We start from the raw sequence: 19693 nt of genomic DNA, 5'->3' as shown, positions 1-19693 counted from the left end.
AATAAAGAAACAGAACTTGAACAACACTATAGACCAAAAGGACCTAAAACATGTCTGGAATATTCTACCCAACAGCAGTAGGAAATGTATTCTTCACAAGTGCAGATCACATGTTAAGTCACAAAAAAGTTAGCAATTTTTTTTTATTTTTATTATTTTTTAAATTTTTATTTATTTATGATAGTCACACACACAGAGAGAAAGAGAGAGAGAGGCAGAGACACAGGCAGAGGGAGACGCAGGCTCCACGCACCGGGAGCCCGACGTGGGATTCGATCCCGGGTCTCCAGGATCGCGCCCTGGGCCAAAGGCAGGCGCCAAACTGCTGCGCCACCCAGGGATCCCCAAAAGTTAGCAAATTTAAGAATAAAATCGTAATAAGTATCTTTTCTAACCACAACGCAATGCTATTAGATACCAAAAGCAAAGGAAAAACTGGAAAATCCACAAATTCATGAAAATTAAAGAGAACACTCTTGAATAACCAGTGGGTCAAAAAGCAAAAAAGAAATGAGAAAATATGTTGAGACAAATGAAAATACAATATATCAAGATTTATGGATACAACAAAAGCAGTACAAGCAAAGAACACCCACATTAAAGAAAAAGATTTCAAATAAACAACCTAACTTTATATCTCAAGGAATTAGCTCAACAACCCTATGTGTAAAATTAGCAAAGGAAGGGAATAATAAACATTAAACCAGAAATAAAGGAAATAGAGAACAGAAAATTTTTAAAAATCAAAATATTTTTAGATTAACAAAATTGACTTTTTTTTGCTAGACTAAGCAAGAGATTAGACTCAAATAAATAAATATTTAATAGATAATAGATATTAAAGAGACATTACAACTGATACCAAAGAAAATACGAAGGATGAAAGACTACTATAAACAAATTATAGAGTAACAAATTGGACAATTTAGAAGAAGTAGATAAATTCCTAGAAACATACAAACTGAATCATGAGAAGAAATAGAAAATACAAACAGATCAATAATGAGTAAGGAGATTAATTCAGGAATCAGGAATCTTCTGACGACAAAAACCCGAGGACCGGATGGTTTGATTGGTGTCATTCTACCAAATACTTAAAGAAGAATTAGTGCCAATCCTTCTCAAACTCTTTCAAAAAACTGAGGAGGAGCAAATACATCCAAACTCAATTTATGAGGACAGCATTACCCTGATAACCAAGTGGGACAAAGTCAGTACAAGAAAATTATGGCCAATATCCCTTAATGAACACAGATGCAAATATCTTCAACAACATACTAGCAAACCAAATTTAAAAGCACATTAAAAGGATCATACACTATGACCAAGTAGGATTTACCCCTGGAATGCAAAGATGGCTCATAATACAAAAATCAATTACTAAGGACATCCCATATTAAGAGTGAACGATAAAAATCATGTGATCATCTCAACAGATGCAAAAAAAAGCACTTGATAAAATTTGACACTATTTCATATAAAAACTCTCACCATAGATATCAAAGGGAATTACCTCAACTTATAAAGGCCATATATAAAAAGCCGTATCTAACATCATCCTCAACAGTAAGAAGTTGAAAGCTTTTCCTCTAAAATCAGGAACAAGGCAAGGATTCTTACTCTTGCCACTTCTATTCAACATAGTCTTGGAATAGTAAAACAATCCTAAAATTCACATGGAACCAGAAATGACCACAGATATAAAAAAAAAATCTTAAGAAAGAAGAATAGAATTGAAGTTATCACTCTATGATTTCAAAATATGTCTACATGAAAACAAATAAAACTGGACCCTTATCTCATGCCATATGGAATAATCAACTCAAAACATATTAAAGATATAAGACCTAAAACTGTTACAACTCCTGAAAGATAACCTAAGGAAGAAGTCTGATATTAGGCTTGGCAATAACTTCTTGGATATGACATCAAAATTACAGGCAACAAAAGTAAAAACAGACACATAGGAGTATACCAAACTAAAAATCTTCTGAACAATAAAGGAAAACACCAACAGGGTGAAAGGCAACCTACAGAATGGGAAAAAAATATCTGTAAACCATATATTTGATACGAGCTTAATATCCAAAATATATAAGGAGATCTTAAGAACTTAGGGGAGCCCCCTTAATATAAATGAAATTTTAAATCCTGTTTTTACTTAGTATTATATGGTAATCATGTTTTTACCTTATTCTTCGAAAATAGTTTCTAATGGCTCCATAATTTTGTTCCACCTTGCCAAATTTTCTTCACTTTCACAGCAATGTATGATGATACCATTCTTATCACCATCACTAAATACAGTATTTTCTTTTTAAAAGTAGTCAATCTCTGTAAAATATTTTCTTATATGGCTGACTAATCTTATATTTACATTTTATTTTTGCATTTGTTTCATTTCCAAGTGTCTCCGTCAGTTTGAGCTGTTACAATAAAATAGTATAGACTGGATGGCTTAGAAAACATTTATTTCTCCCAGTTCTGGAGTCTAGGAAGTCTAAGATCAAATTGCCAGCAGATCTGGTGTCCAATGAAGGCCCACTTCCTGGTTTGTAGATAGCCACCTGACCTTTGCGTACAAAGACACTAGTTCTATCATATGGGCTCTATCTTCATGACTTCATCCAAACCTAATTACCTCCCAAAGGTCCCACCTCCATATACCATCACATTTGAGTTAATAATTAATTTAACATAATGAATTTTAGGGGGAAAAAAAGATTCAATCAATCTATGAACTAAGTGAATTAGAGTTTCTTAGAACTGCTATAACCACAACTGCTTGGAATAAAACAACAAAAATTGTTCTCTCATAGTTCTGGGGGCCAGACATCCAAAAATAAGTTTTGATTTTTAGGCCAAAATCAAGGTATCAATAGGGTCATGCATCCATTAGTGGTTCTAGTATAGAATCCTTTCTTTGCTTCTTCAAACTTTTGGTGATTCCAGGCATTCCTTGGTTTTTGACATCACTCCAATCTCTGCCTCCCTGGTCACATTTCCTCATTATCTTCTGTCTCAAAAACTCCCTCTGCTTTTCTCTTATAAGGATAAATATGATTGCATTAGGGTCCTCCCAGATAATCCAGTATAAAGATTTAAAATCCTTATTTATTTTGCCATATAAGGTAATATTCATTCTTACTATATAAGGTGACAAATGAGATGTTTGTGCTCATTTTCTTCCTGTTGCATCTCAGACAAATGCCATAAAGTTGCAAATTTTAAGCTTCAGGCAGCCCCGGTGGCCCAGCGGTTTAGCGCTGCCTACAGCCTAGGGCATGATCCTGGAGACCCAGGATCAAGTCCCATGTTGGGCTCCCTGCATGGAGCCTGCTTCTCCCTCTGCCTGTGTCTCTGACTCTCTCTCTCTCTCTGCCTCTCATGAATAAATAAATAAAATCTTTTAAAAAAAATTTTAAGCTTCAGCCCTGAGGTACTTCCAGAGACACAATTTAAAAAACATTACCAAACAATGGATATCAAGAAAATGAAATTCCCTCTTACAGGAGAATTATCTAAAGCATCAAAGTTAAAAATGCAGTATTAAAGTAAGTAGTAGATTTTTACCTCATCCAAACATCCCTTTAAAAGAATAACAACTCATTGCTTTTCTATAAAATGATAAATCTTTTCCTACATTTGGGAATGTTTCTACAATATAAAGTATCTTTTTTTTAAACTCAGTTTAGTAACACACACACACTCTCTCTCTCTCTCTCTCTCTCTCTCTTCTACATAAGCCTATGCATGAAGAACACATATTATTTAGTCTACTCTAGAGGCAAAAGTTTGGATTTTGCTGCAACCCAAAGCTATTACACTAAGAGTTATGAGTACAAAGTAATGAGACTACATTTTTCTTTAATATATAATTTCATACTTTACATATAGATGAGTGCTGAACCCATTAGGGTAGGCAATTTGGGAAATATATACTTACTCATAATTTGCAACTTCTCAAACTGTATTTGTAATTTTTCTTTTAGAAATGTCTTCTGTATCAGTTTATTACACACCAAAAAAGTCTTATTTTTAATAGCCATACTTTCTTTTAAAAGTATCAGTTTAGCATTCCTAAACTCACTCCTAATTATTATTCACTGAACTTGTGATAATTATGTCTTAGTTTTAAAAAGCAAGCTCACCTCATGTGGGATGTTTTTTGATATTATTAAAATTATTTTAAAAGAATAATGCTAGTACTCTGTAATCTGTAACCAATTTTGTCAAGCAGATATGTTGGTCAAACTGGAGTCATTTACCACAGTCTAGCTCTCCAGTTCCCTTTGTGCAGTCCATCTCCATGTCATCTATGACCCAGAAGACCACCTGTAAATGTTACTTGATTTAAAGACACCACATTACTTTACCACTGTGGCCAAATCAAACCAGGTAGAAGACAATAATCTCACTTTGCCATGATGGAGGAGAGCTTCAGGTTTATCAGAATTGGATTCAACTCTTGAGAGAAGTCTTACTGAGAAATTCTGGATATACCTACTGAAGCCACACATAAACTAGTTGTTCTAAATAATGGACTACAAAGGGGTTAACATGAGTCATCAGGTATGGGGCCAGATCAAACTTACCATATACGGTGAAAGGCTCTTCTGATAGGTAGATCAATATTCTTAATTTAACCCAGTATCCATTTAATGTCCCTGTTTCCCTGGAAGTGATGTGGGGTACAACCAGCACAACACAGGTTTACCTATAGATATTTTCTGCTAGTTCTCCCACAGGACCTACATAACTCTTGGCTAGTGCTTTCAAGTTTTAAATAATTTTAAGTGTTTAGTTTCTATACATCTAACAAATTAAAATCATGTTCTTTGTTTGGCTGCTAACTCAGGGATCCATACTTAGTTTTATAAACTTTTCTTGTTCTTTTTTTTTAAGTTTTTAAAAATTTTTTTAGTTATCTCTACACCTAACACGGGGCTTGAACTCATGACCAAGATTAAGAGTCTCATGCTCCTCTAACAGCCAGCCAGGAGTCTCCTTTTCTTTTTAGTCTAGTCTTCTTTAGCTCATGAATTTTGTTTGTCAATAAGAAATATTAAAGCAGAATGTCATAACACTTCAATCTAGTTATGTTAATGTCAAGAATTTTAAAATTAGGGACACCTGGGTGGCTCAGTGCTTGAGCATCTGCCTTTAGCTCAAGGAGTGATCCCAGTATCCTGGGATCGAGTCCCACACTGGGCTCCCTGCAGGAAGCCTTCTTTTCCCTCTGCCTATGTCTCTGCCTCTCTCTCTCTCTCTCTCTCTCTGTGTCTCTCATGAATGAATAAAATCTTAAAAAAATTTTTTTAAATTAAAAAATGTATTTGTTAAGTGAATAACAAGTTCCTAGAGATATTTTCAAAAACAGTTTTAAACCAAGAATAAATTCTTCACAGGTGGCTTCCAATCGCCTGTGTAACATGTATGTTGATATTTATAGTCTAATGAATATAGGTCAGAAGCATGAAGAAATGAAGCAGCACTTTTTAAAAAATAATAAATAAAAATCAGCTTTTATAGTGACACAGATTCTTAAGGATTTATCAGGAGAATAGACATACACTAATTACAAAGTAGTAATACATTTCATTAGAAGTTAAATAAACTGATATGCCTAACAATTCATATGCCTCTTAGAGACATTTTAGTAGAAATGAAATCAGGCTATTTCACAGACTGTCATAGTCATGGGAAAGGAAAAATTTTTTGTCATGAATGATCTTGCAGGTTATGTTGGTTATTAACTATTGCCTCTCAGCTCCAAATTCATCCTTTTGGCCTGCTCTGAAAATGGATCTGAGTCCTTAAACAGATTTTCTTTGACAACTGCAGCATGTAAAGTTTTGTCAAGAGAGGGCACTGGAGAGACACACTAGAGAGGGCAGGAGGGAAGGGTTCTGTTCCCTCCTGGCTTCCCCAGGGCCCAGCTCCTGCAATTGTAGAGAGGTCAGCTGACCCAGCAGCTTCCCCAGCACCAGCTTTGGGTGATTTTATAGTGGAGTGCCTCTAATAAGATGCATCTTCAGCAAGCTCCAGGGGGGTGGATTTCGGGTAAGTTCCATCAACAAGACACTACACTGACTTTTCTGCACTGAGAGACACAGCCAGGTCCTCTGCAACAAACTCTGAAGTCAGTCCCAAGGGGCCCCTTCTTTGGGTACTCTATCTCAGCCTTAGGGAAGTGGCTGTTAAGTTCATGTTATACCTGCTCTTCTTGTATTCTACAGAGTTCTCTTTACCTCTTTATCAATCTCTCACCTCCTATTCCCTGTCATATTTATAGTCCTTTATATTAAACTTCACCTGTTAAAATGACCATGTGGTTCCTCTCTCCTGACTTGGCCAAGATTTTTCCAGCAACAGAAAGCACTGTTTTCTTATTCTTCTTTGTATACTTCAGAATAAATATGCTCACTAACAACAATACTGATAGAAAATAAAAAGACCAAAAAAAAAAAAAAAAAAAAACCCAAAACAAAACAGAAAAAAGCTTTTCTGCTAAAAAATATTTTGCTTACCTAATCCTATAGGGACTTTCACTCCCATATGAAAAACCAGAGAAAAATAAGTGAGAATGTTTCCTCATTTATTATTATTCATCTACAGGAGAAAAAAAATCCAGTTGAAAATACTAAAAATGTGAATCCAAAGCTTTTGTGAAAAAAGAAAACTTGTCTGATTTGTGCATAGCAGAGAAATAAACAATCAAGTCAATTTTACAAATCACTAGAAATGAAAAGAAAAAAGGAAAGATCTCAACTGATGGATGGATGAACCTCAGATAACATTTCATTATCTATTGTCTTAATATAAATAAAAAATACAAACATTTATGTAATAGGACAAATACAAAGGAGAAAGCATAAATAAAAAGGGGAAGAAAATATTTTCACAACTTTTAAATGGGCTGACATAGACAGCTGCCACCAAACAACCTTATAAGCAATTTAAATTATGAAAAAAGTTAATTTTTATATTTTAATCTTTATAACTACTTAAAACAACTTTCTCATTCAATATAAAAACTGTGCAGAACTTAAAAAGTTATAAAGCTCTCTTTAGAAGTTCTTATATAGAGATAATAATGACAATAAAAATATCCTCCTATAATGAACTATAAGAGAAATTAAGAAAACAATCTTATTTACAATTGAGTCAAAAAGAATACTTAGGTATAAATTTAACCAAGGAGGTGAAATATTTGTATACTGAAAACTGTAAGACATTGATGAAAGAAATTAAAGACATAAATACATGGATATTCTATGTTCATGGACTGGAAGAATATTGTTAAAATGTTAAAAATGTCCATATCATCCACAGTGATCTACTGATTCAATGCAATCCCTAGCAAAATACCAATGGCATTGTCTACAGAAATAGAACAATCCTAAAAATTAGTATGAAACCACAAAGGACCCCAAATAGCCCAAGTAATATTGATAAAGAATAAAGCTGGAGACATTAGGCTCCCTGATTTCAAACTATATTACAAAGCTTCAGTAATCAGAACAATATAGTACTGGCATAAAAACAGATGATCAATGGAAAAGAATGGAAAGCCCAGAAATAAACCTGTGCATATATCATCAATTATTTTATGACAAAGGAGTCAAGACTGTATAATGGAGAAAGGATAGTCCCTTCAATAAATGGTGTTGGGAAAACTAGACAGCCACATGCAAAAGAATATCCTACACCATACACCAAAAAATAACTTAAAATAGATTAGGAGCTTGTTTGGAAGACTTAAAACCATAAAACTCCTACAAGAAAACATAGGCTATTAGCTCCTTGACATTGGTTCTACAGATGATTTTTTTAGATCTGACTCTAAAAATAAAGGCAAAAACAGCAAAAACAAACAAGTAGACTAGCTCAAACTAAACAGTTTCTGCAAACCAAACTATCAGCAAAATGAAAAGGCAACCTACTGAATATGAGATAATATCTGTCAATCGTATATCTGTTAAGGGGTTAATATCTAAAATATATTTAAAAATGCATAACTCAATAGCACAGATCTTCTTCCAAAGACATACAGATGGCCAAAAGAAGACATACAGATAGCCGACATGAAAAGACACTCAGTATCACCAATCATCAGAGTATTACAAATCAATGAGCTATCTATCACCTCATACATGTTAGAATGGCTAAAAAGACAAGAAATAACAATTGTTAGCAAGGATCTGGAGAAAAGGGAACCCCTGTGCACTGCTGCTAGGAATATAAATTCATGCAGCCACTACGGGAAACAGTGTAAGTGTTCCTCAAAAAATTAAAATTGTAATTACCGTATGATTCAATAATACCATTTCTGGATATTTATCCAAAGAAAACAAAAACACTAACTAAAAAAGATACATGCACTTACGTGTCACTGCAGTTATTACTTATGATAGGCCAGATATGGAAACAACCTAACTGCTCTCCATCAATGGATGAATGGATAAAGAAAATGTGACACACACACACACACACCCCCCCTATGTGACATATGTGTAATAGAATACAGTTCAGCCATAAAAAAGAATGAAATCTTGCTATTTGCAGCAACATGGATGGACCTTGAGGGCATTATGTTAAGTGAAATACATTAAAGAAAGACAAATACTGTATGATTTCACTCATATATGGAATTTAAAACAACAGCAAGGAAAAAACCAAGCTCACAGATACACAGAAAAGACAGGTAGCTGCCAGAGGTAGGAGGTAGGGTGTGAGTGGATGAAATGGGCAAAAGAGGTCAAAAGGTATAAACTTCTGGGTATAATATAATTAAGTTATGGGATGTAGTGTACAACATCGTGCCGACAGTTACTAATATTGCATTGCATATTTGACAGCGGCTAAGGCAGTAGATCTTAAAAGTTCATCACAAGAAAACAAATTTTTTTAACTATGTTACAGGAACAGATGTTAACCAAACTTACTGTGGTAATCCTTTCACAATACATACAGATACAGAAACATTATGCTGTACCCTGAAACTAATAATATTATATATCAATTATGCCTCAATAAAATATATGTAAAAAAACCCTTCTTCTTCCCAGATTAGAAAAATGTGGTTTTCTAGAACAGACAGCAATTACATTAGGTAATATTACAACAAAAATCCAGGCCATGGGAAGCCTGGGTGGCTCAGCAGCTGAGCCCCTGTCTTCAGCCCAGGGTGTGATCCTGGAGTCCCGGGATCCGTCCCAAATTGCGCTCCCTACATGGAGCCTCCTTTTCTCTCTGCCTCTCCTTCTCTCTGTGTCTCTTATGAATAAATAAATACGTAAAATCTTAAAAAAATAATCCAGGCCATGTGAGCTACGGTTCAAGATTATTTGGAGATCTTAAAATCTTACGTTACAGAAAAGCTAATTCTTAATCTAAAGAAACACTATAAAGAAGTAACAAAAAGGCACCAATTAGACTTTAGAACCAGGGAGAGTCATTAGATAATCCAAAAACAAAAACTCCAATCAACCAAACAATCAAGCAAACAAATAAAAAACCCCTTAGGCAACCCTAAATAACTTCCAGATTTTAAAGTTTAAAACAAACAAAAATGAATGAATTTCCCAAGTGTTTCAAAGGAAAATAGGCCCTTCTTGCCTCTAGTTAAATGAATTCTTTATTTGAAGGTTCTGACTCTCCAATTTTGGAGAATATGACTACTTGACAGGCAAAATACAGGATGAAAATAAAGATAATAGTAATTTGGTAACAAATGATAAACTTCAACTGGCCACCAGCACTTCAAAATAACCATTAGTCAGAGTTAGTGGGGTCTGTGGTCACAGTGTTATGGAGAAGTACTGTCTTCTGTTTTTAAAGTATGAATAGCTAGGATCTTATCAATAAAGAAAAACCAGAAATGGTGTTATTGAGAAAAAGTTGAGTTACTAAAGAAACACTACTGAGTAATTTCTCTTCATTCATTTGTTTTTTCAAAAAAGCACATTCAAGTCAGCATTTCTTACAATAATACACTGTCTGCCTTTCACTATTATATATTTTCTTCGCCTAACAACATCACTATGAAAATAAGAAAATTTTCATTTCTTTACAAATGGAAATAAGTAACTTAAAGTATAATATTACTTAACTTTAAAGATACATACAGAAGATAAAGAATTTTCCAGGGCCTCACATGTTAATTTGGATTAAATTATATCTCAGTCTCTACTGGTGAGGTAGCCTATCTATGGAAATATATTTTGATATTCAGTTATTTTCTATTTTTCAGTTTTGTGTCAGGTTTCAGAGGAGAATAACGAAGAGCCTGTTTTCTAGAAATCTGAACACTAAGTGGCAGACAGGAATGATAATTTATTATAGTGGGTATTATTGGTCCTCTGGCTTAAACATGCTGACCCTGAAACCTGTGTTACGATGCTCTTCACTAATACTGCAGTGAGGAGGGGGAATCCCTTGTATCAAAGGGTCAAGAGACACACTGGAAGGTCTGTTTGATCATACGTGATATTTAAAAAAAATACTACCATCAGTTGAAGTAGTAGTAAGGTCTGAAAGGAAAAAGAATCATAAATAAACAAATAAATAAATAAATAAGTAGCAAGTTAAGTAAGTAAATAAAGCTGTAATCCTAACAACTTTTTATTTCTGCAACTACAGACATAACACAGAGTATTAAATTCAATTGTTAAAGGATTAGTATTTTGATCTACGATTAAAATCTAATGGATTTTAAATTCATTTTCTGCTGATTGTATAAAAATCTAATTTCATTATAATGAACTCTATTAGCACTGTCAAAATTGGTTTTTTATCTCATTTATCCACTTGAGAACATTTTCAAATAAATATTATAAATCAGGAAAATCAACTTGCCTTAAAATTTTCTGACACGGAGAGGACTTTTTTATGCTAAAGTGGAATTTATCCTGAATTCAATTCAACTGTTCACACCAATGAAGACTTCCATAGAAAAATATTGCATCTTTGTTCTTCCTATAAAACAAAGCAATAGTTTACCTTATTTATTATTTCTCAAAAGCAAATTGGTCCAATTTCAACACACCACTGAAATTTCAGAGAAAGTTAATAAAGACACTTTTACCTTGCCTATTAAAAGTCTGTTTGACTACAAATGTCAAGAATGTAATGCTAAAAAGGATTATCAGCTGAGCATGAACACATACCATGAGCAATTCATTATGTCTGTCATGGGTACAGGTATACACACATGACTTATTTCATCATCCTTCATGTGGAAGTTGCTGGTTAAGAACACATTTTAGTGGTCAGGCAGCTCTGAATTCAAATCCTGACCCTACCACTTATTGGCTGTATGACTTTAGACAAATTACTAGTTTTCTTGGCTCTATAGTAGGAATAATCATCCTTAAAATTTGTCAGAGTTAAATTAAAATGAACATGAAGACTTAAATACAACCTGGCATGCAGTAATTACTTTTAAAAAATAGCTATTAGTATTACTACAGGAATTTGCATCTTTCAGAATTCATTAGTGACTGATCACTGAATGTGATCTTGAAATAGGTGGTTCCCTGTTAAAATCTGCTATAGTGAGTGAGCTTTCACTCAGTAAGTCACTGTACATATGGCACCAGCCAGCTGTGGTTGCATCTGTGGCACTGGCAACTCAGGAGGGGCACATGAACACAACTGCATGAAGTAACAAAGGTCCACACTCATATTCTTCAAACCAATGCTACAGGTCTGAGATTTGTCCCTGCAATACAGAAATGTGCCACTTACTCAGAATGAGGTTTAGAAAAATAATGGTTACAAAAATAGACCTATTTTATTCTTCCTGGGTCCACTCACCTACCTACCAAGTACAGGATAAGAACTAGTAATTATACTCTAAGAATTTCAGAGAGTCTTAATCTAGGCCTACTATTATTCAACACTAGCCACACTGAAAGAAAAAATATTTCTATCAATGTGAAATCTACTTTAATGACAAAGTACACATATAATGAAAAAAAATCTTTAAAAATTTAAAGTTTGTCAGAAAATGTTGATGTTATAAAATCAGGAAGAATGAACAATATATCTAAAAAGAAAGTAGGGCCTTTTATTATAAAAAGTAACCTTTTCAGTGTCAAATCTTACGGTATTTGAAATTCTAATTTTGCGATTATGATTTCTAATGAACAGCCTCAGATACTATTTCAGGTCCCGTTACATGATTTTATTGAGCCCAAGTGATTCTGATGAGAAAGCAATAAAATGGGAAGGACACAGGATTTAAGGAGTCAGCAGACGTGGGTTCACTGCATATTTTTACCATATAACCCTGAACTCCTTTAAACTCATGCAGGCTCATTTTTTTCAGCTGTAGAATACTGATAAAAAATATTTTATCATTAGCCTGCTGTGAGCAGACTAAATTCACTTATTTAAAAGTGCTTTATGAACACCAAAATGCTATACCATCAGGTGGCTATCAGTCGAGAAGCTACATTTTCCCATGAGTTTATACAATGGACTTGTATTACTGGCAATGAGAGAGAAACTGGGAGGGAGGTCCTGTGGGCACACCACATGAAGAGAATTCTGTCCTCTTTAGTGAGAACTAGCCATCTCCCTGTCTATGAGCCTATATCAACAAAGAACCCTGTGAATAACATGATGCTGCCTATATGGAAATCTCATCATTTTGGGGGGGGGGGAGATATGCTTTCCTTTATTTTGATTCTATAAATTTGGGGAGAGGGACAGACACAAAGATGGAACAAATCACACACTCCTAAAATTCACCTGGAAGGAAAGAAACATCATGGACACAGAATACCCACAGAAAAACAAATCTGGATACTCATAGTCCCCACCAATGTTTAAAAACCCAGCTCACTTATATGATTAGCAGAAATATAAATAATATATAAACAGTGTCAAGAGTATGTCAAGAGTGATATACTGATATGAGGCCAGACGGGAAGATGACTTCTATTCCTCCATCTTCAGAAACACAGGAAGCTATTTACATCCACTATAAAAAGGCTGATCTACAATTCACACAACCAACACTCAAGTATTCATTGCCAGTTACAGTGCTATTTGAAGAAGCAGCAGAGATTTGGTTTTCTCACTTTTTAAATATTAAATGCCTGGCAGCTTTTGTTAAAGTCACGTGTAATATTTATTAAGTACCTATCATATGCCAGAAACTGTTCTAAGTGCTTTAAGTGTATCAATTTATTTAGTTCTCATAATAATCTTAAAAGGTAGGCACTATTATTATCTCTACTTTTTATTTAAGAGGAAACCAACGCACAGAGAAGTTACAAAGATCACATACCTCAGGAATAAGGCCAGGATCTGAATCCAGGCAGTTTACAACCAGAGCTCAAACCATGAACTAATAAACTCTACCATCTAATAAAAGAAATAATTAAGCAGAATATACATTATACTTAGTGCTTTCAAAAAAGCATTTAAAAAAAGTCTACTATTTGCCACATATATGAAAACAAAAGATTTAAAGACACTAGATTTAAAATGAAGTTCATGGGTCAGTCTCCATTTCTTAATTACATCCTTTGTGCGACCAGAGGTTGAGAAGAAGCAAGGGCCTAGAAAGGTTAACTATTACTAACAAAAATAATATTGCTTATGAAAAAAAGAAGAAAGCTCTCCTGGGAAGTATTTGATTAATTTTTTGGAAAATAAGTTCTGGGGAAATTCTCAAAGGACCTCCTCACTATGCAACACTGAATAAAGTCAAATGTCTACTATTTTCAGTGAGGACTGCTTTCCATGGGCAGATGACTTTAAACTCTTAGATATGGAACTAACACAAACTAAAGCAACATCAGGCTTCATTGCAGAAGAAACTGAAATAAAAATTTCTTTTGTCTCCTAGTACTGCTCTCAGATTCATTCATATGTGGCTGAAACATATAAGGGTATAACTTTTGCAGTGAATTACCTCTAGAACTAAAAAATAGGATCATTAATCAGTTACCTTTTATTTCATTCATAATTAGTCAGGGACTTTTGCCATTCCAGTTTTTACCACGAGCCACTTTAAAACAAAGAAAACTTTCTCACTTGTAAGTTCAGTGGGTTTTTCCTCAGTCTCATAATCAGCAATGTCTCAATTATAAGAAAATCACGGACCATATCTCTAACCACCTCCATCCTTTCTCTTCAAAATGTGTCAGCTGCCTGCCTCTCTAGAATTTTCCTCTTGATAGAAGCTCCTCACAGCCATCTTTGTATATTTCTCTCCACTATTCCTTCAACTGACTCAGTTTTCATACAAGCACATTGGCACCATTTTACTTATTTGGTCCTAAATGTTCTTCATATGAAAATCTGTCAACTCAGATCAACTCAGATAGAATGATCAAGATGGTCCATGATTATTATACCTTTATCACTATGGCTCCCTCAGAGGGGACAAGCACAAGACCAACTGACAATATTCTCCAGGACACAAAGCCTTGAGAATTCTCTGGGTTCTGCAGATGTGCTGTAAGGCCTCCTTTGGTTTCTGAGGTATGAAGATGGATAATTCCTCAGATGACCTTGGAAGATCTTTCTCAGATCTGCACTTGGGCAGAACCAGAAACTCAATTCTTAGCACTAACAAGATAAGTGATAACCTCTTATCACCCTTGGGTTCCAAAGATAGAAAGATAAAATGGTACCGGGGCACTTAAAAACTCTTAAAAATGACAAATGTACTAAGCTAGAGAGGGACAGTTTCTATTCTAGTCTTCATAGAATTGATCCCAACCAGTCTCCCTTATGTCCCCCATTTCCCTCTCTCCAGTCTCTTAGGTATCCAAAATTTCATGTTCCTGGGCCAAAGGCTCCAACCAGTCATTCCCCACTCTGTCTCATCACCAACAATAGGATTTTGCAGCCCAGAAGCATTTCTTTTCTTCTTTACCAAGTCTTCTTCATTTGTTAGTTGTCGAAGAACCAGATATGTAGGGAGGAGAGGAATAAGAGACTGACCAAAGCACATTAACCTTAACCTCCAACTGGTAATATGAGAAGAAGTAATTAGGGAAAGATAATTTCTATTGTTCCTTAAACTGCAGTGCCCATTCTCAGGACTGGGGGAACTAAGGGGTGTATAGCAAGCAAGGTGCCTAGGGTACAAAATGCAAGGAGGCATCATTCTCAAGTGCCGACATTGTATTTGCATGACTCTTAAAGAGAGTGCCTCTTTATATTTTGTGCCCTCATAAGTACCTCACTTTCCTTATTCTAAAGGCCCTGTGCCATTCTGCCTACAAGTCAAAATGGTTAAGATGGTTCCAAGTGGACAAGAAGGACAAACTTTAGCTGTTCTCAGGCAGTTGCCTACAGAACATGAATTGCTTCTGCCTTCCCTTCTGATTTCCCACTAATTTCTAATTTAGCGTCTGGCTAAATAAAGCCCAAATCCTTGGCTGGTGCCTGATCAACTTTCCTAAACAAAAAAGGAAGAAACTCTGGTGAGTGACAACACTTTCAGATCCCAGGGCCTCAAAATCTATTTTGTATTTGTATTATGCATCAATTAGCTATTCCAGAGCTATGGCATACTAGATGCTTGGAAAACCAATGGTGCAGTCATAGGTACACCATGGCTAACCAGGATGCCAGTCCCCTTATATTAGCTCCAGCATCATCACTATCTCCTTTGATTTTTATAGTGCATCAGAGAATAAATAAGTAGCTATATTACCTATCTTAAAACAAAAACACCTTCCTTTTGATCCTACTTCCCCTACCAGCTATCTTCCATGGGAGGATAACTTAACTGCCTTTTCATATTCTCACCTTCCATTCTCTATTGAATTCATTCCTGTCAGGCTCTTACCCCCATTGCTCCACCCAAACCAAGCTCATCCATCATGTTTAGCTCATTGCTAAATCTAAGAGTCAATTTTTCACTCACCCCTCCAGATATAATTTCTTCATTTGGCTTCCAGAACACCTGCACTCTCTCTTGCTTTTCCTCCAACCTCCCTGATATTCTTTCTCAATCTCTTTTCTATGCTTTTTTTAATCTTTGAGAATCCCAAATCTCAATCATAGGTCCTTTACCCTTTTTTTATTTATATTCATTCCCTTGGTGATTTCATTCAACTCGAACATTTCTTGAAATACCATATACTTGACAATTCCCATGTATTTCAAGCTCAGATCCCTCTCTGAACTTCAGCCTCATATTCATATGCCTAGTCAACATTGCCATTCCTATGTCCAGTAGATATCTCAAACTCAACATGTCTAAAAGGAACTCCTACCTCCATAAACTGTTGCACTCATACTCTTTCATTGCAGTTCAAAGCAACTAGAATGCATCCTTTCAGTTGCGCAGGCCCAAATGCCTACAGTTATCCTTGACTTTTTTCTCTCATAACCCATATCTAATCTGTCAGAAAATCCTGTTAGCTCTATCTCTATCTTCCCTACCATAATTGCTAACCTGAATAACCGCAAGAGCCTTCTAATGAGTCTTTCTGTTTCTACCCTTGTGTTTCCTCTAGCCCCAAACAGGCTATTCTCAACAAGGAAGAAAGAAAGAAAAGAAAAATATTTTATAACAGAGAGACAAGAACTTATATGTAAATGAAAGACAGACTAAAGCAGCTAGATGCTTATGCCTTTCCAGGCACACCTCATTTTATTGTGCTTTTGCTTTACTGCACTTTGCAGGTCCTTTGTTTGTTTCTTTCTTCTTCTTCTATTTCTTCTTCTTCTTCTTCTTTTTTTTTTTTTTTTACAAATTGAAAGTGTGTGGCAATCCTGCAACAAATAAATTTTTTCGCACTATTTTTTTCAACTTCATTTGCTCATTTTGTATCTCATATTTTAGAAATTCTCACATTTAAAACTTTTTCATTATTATTGTATTTGTTATGGTGATTTGTGATCAAGAATTACCACTCGAGGAGGGGAGGAGCAAGATGGCGGAAGAGTAGGGTCTCCAAATCACCTGTCTCCACCAAATTACCTAGAAAACCTTCCAATCATCCTGAAAATCTATGAATTCGGCCTGAGAATTAAAGAGAGAACACCTGGAATGCAACAGTGAGAAGAGTTCGCGCTTCTATCAAGGTAGGAAGACGGGGGAAAAAGAAGTAAAGAAACAAAGGCCTCCAAGGGGGAGGGGCCCGCGAGGAGCCGGGCTGAGGCCGGGGCGAGTGTCCCCAGGACACGAGAGCCCCGTCCCGGAGACACAGGAGCTGCACCGACCTTCCCGGGCGGAAAGGGGCTCGTGGGGAGTTGGAGCAGGACCCAGGAGGGCGAGGATGCCCTCGGGTTCCCTGAGACAGTAACAGAGCAACTGCGCGCCCAGGAGAGTGCGCGGAGCCCCCTAAGGGCTGCAGCGCGCACGGCGGGACCCGGCGGGACCCGGAGCAGCTGGAGGGGCTCGGGCGGCGGCTCCGCGGAGGGGGCTGCGCAGCCCCGGGAGCAGCTCGGAGGGGCTTGGACAGAGGAAGAGGCTCCGTGAGAGGGGGCTGCGTGGTTCCAGGAGCAGCTCGGAGGGGCTCGGGCGGCAGCTACGCGGAGGGGGTTGCGCGGCCCGGGAGCGCGAATCCACCAGCGCAGGCTCCGGAGCACAGGGCGCCGGGACACAGCCCAGGATCCCGCCTTCCCCTGGGACAGGCAGAGGCCGGGAGGGCCCAGGACAGCGAGGACGCTCCTGCCCCGAGCTGAGCAGATCAGCGGCCCCGCCCCGGAGCCTCCAGGCCCTGCAGACGGAGTTCCTGCCGGAGCTGAATCCAGGTTTCCAGAGCTGCCCCGCCACTGGGGCTGTTCCTCCTGCGGCCTCACGGGGTAAACAACCCCCACTGAGCCCTGCACCAGGCGGGGGCACAGCAGCTCCCCCAACTGCTAACACCTGAAAATCAGCACAGCAGGCCCCTCCCCCAGAACACCAGCTAGACGGACAACTTCCAGGAGAAGCCAAGGGACTTAAAGTACACAGAATCAGAAGATACTCCCCGGTGGTTCTTTTTTGTTGTTTTGTTTTGTTTTGTTTGTTTTGCTTTTTGATTTGTTTCCTTCCCCCACCCCCCCTTTTTTTCTCCTTTCTTTTTCTTTCTCTTTTTCTTTTTTTCCGTTTTTTTTTCTTCCCTTTTTTTTCTCTTTCTCTTTTCTTTCCTTCTTTCTCTCCTCTCTTTTTCTCTTTTTCCCAATACAACTTGCTTTTGGCCACTCTGCACTGAGCAAAATGACTAGAAGGAAAACCTCACCTCAAAAGAAAGAATCAGAAACAGTCCTCTCTCCCACAGAGTTACAAAATCTGGATTACAATTCAATGTCAGAAAGCCAATTCAGAAGCACTATTATACAGCTACTGGTGGCTCTAGAAAAAAGCATAAAGGACTCAAGAGACTTCATGACTGCAGAATTTAGAGCTAATCAGGCGGAAATTAAAAATCAATTGAATGAGATGCAATCCAAACTAGAAGTCCTAACGACGAGGGTTAACAAGGTGGAAGAACGAGTGAGTGACATAGAAGACAAGTTGATAGCAAAGAGGGAAACTGAGGAAAAAAGAGACAAACAATTAAAGACCATGAGGATAGATTAAGGGAAATAAATGACAGCCTGAGAAAGAAAAACCTACGTTTAATTGGGGTTCCCGAGGGCGCCGAAAGGGACAGAGGGCCAGAATATGTATTTGAACAAATTCTAGCTGAAAACTTTCCTAATCTGGGAAGGGAAACAGGCATTCAGATCCAGGAAATAGAGAGATCCCCCCCTAAAATCAATAAAAACCGTTCAACACCTCGACATTTAATAGTGAAGCTTGCAAATTCCAAAGATAAAGAGAAGATCCTTAAAGCAGCAAGAGACAAGAAATCCCTGACTTTTATGGGGAGGAGTATTAGGGTAACAGCAGACCTCTCCACAGAGACCTGGCAGGCCAGAAAGGGCTGGCAGGATATATTCAGGGTCCTAAATGAGAAGAACATGCAACCAAGAATACTTTATCCAGCAAGGCTCTCATTCAAAATGGAAGGAGAGATAAAGAGCTTCCAAGACAGGCAGCAACTAAAAGAATATGTGACCTCCAAACCAGCTCTGCAAGAAATTTTAAGGGGGACTCTTAAAATTCCCCTTTAAGAAGAAGTTCAGTGGAACAGTCCACAAAAACAAGGACTGAATAGATATCATGATGACACTAAACTCATATCTCTCAATAGTAACTCTGAATGTGAACGGGCTTAACGACCCCATCAAAAGGCGCAGGGTTTCAGACTGGATAAAAAAGCAGGACCCATCTATTTGCTGTCTACAAGAGACTCATTTTAGACAGAAGGACACCTACAGCCTGAAAATAAAAGGTTGGAGAACCATTTACCATTCGAATGGTCCTCAAAAGAAAGCAGGGGTAGCCATCCTTATATCAGATAAACTAAAATTTACCCCAAAGACTGTAGTGAGAGATGAAGAGGGACACTATATCATACTTAAAGGATCTATTCAACAAGAGGACTTAACAATCCTCAATATATATGCCCCGAATGTGGGAGCTGCCAAATATATCAATCATTAACCAAAGTGAAAAAATACTTAGATAATAATACACTTATACTTGGTGACTTCAATCTAGCTCTTTCTATACTCGATAGGTCTTCTAAGCACAACATCTCCAAAGAAACGAGAGCTTTAAATGATACACTGGACCAGATGGATTTCACAGATATCTACAGAACTTTACATCCAAACTCAA

The 19693-nt window shown here is 36.9% G+C and overlaps 1 protein-coding gene across 4 annotated transcripts in view; it reads right to left on the bottom strand.

Moving 5' to 3' along the window:
- The window catches only part of RASSF8 (Ras association domain family member 8), a 122613-nt gene that overhangs the window by 46368 nt on the left and 56552 nt on the right, over positions 1-19693 (bottom strand). For 3 of the 4 annotated variants that reach the window (XM_038577113.1, XM_038577114.1, XM_038577115.1), the window contains one exon: positions 10861-10980. The exons of the other annotated variant lie outside the window; for it this stretch is intronic. The gene's annotated coding sequence lies outside the window, so the exon portion shown is untranslated. The remainder of the gene's footprint in view (positions 1-10860; positions 10981-19693) is intronic. 4 annotated transcript variants of the gene reach the window in all.

This window comes from Canis lupus, chromosome 27 (assembly GCF_011100685.1).
Source record: "Canis lupus familiaris isolate Mischka breed German Shepherd chromosome 27, alternate assembly UU_Cfam_GSD_1.0, whole genome shotgun sequence".
NCBI classification, from domain to species: domain Eukaryota; kingdom Metazoa; phylum Chordata; class Mammalia; order Carnivora; family Canidae; genus Canis; species Canis lupus.
This window is presented reverse-complemented; position numbering and strand designations above follow the sequence as displayed.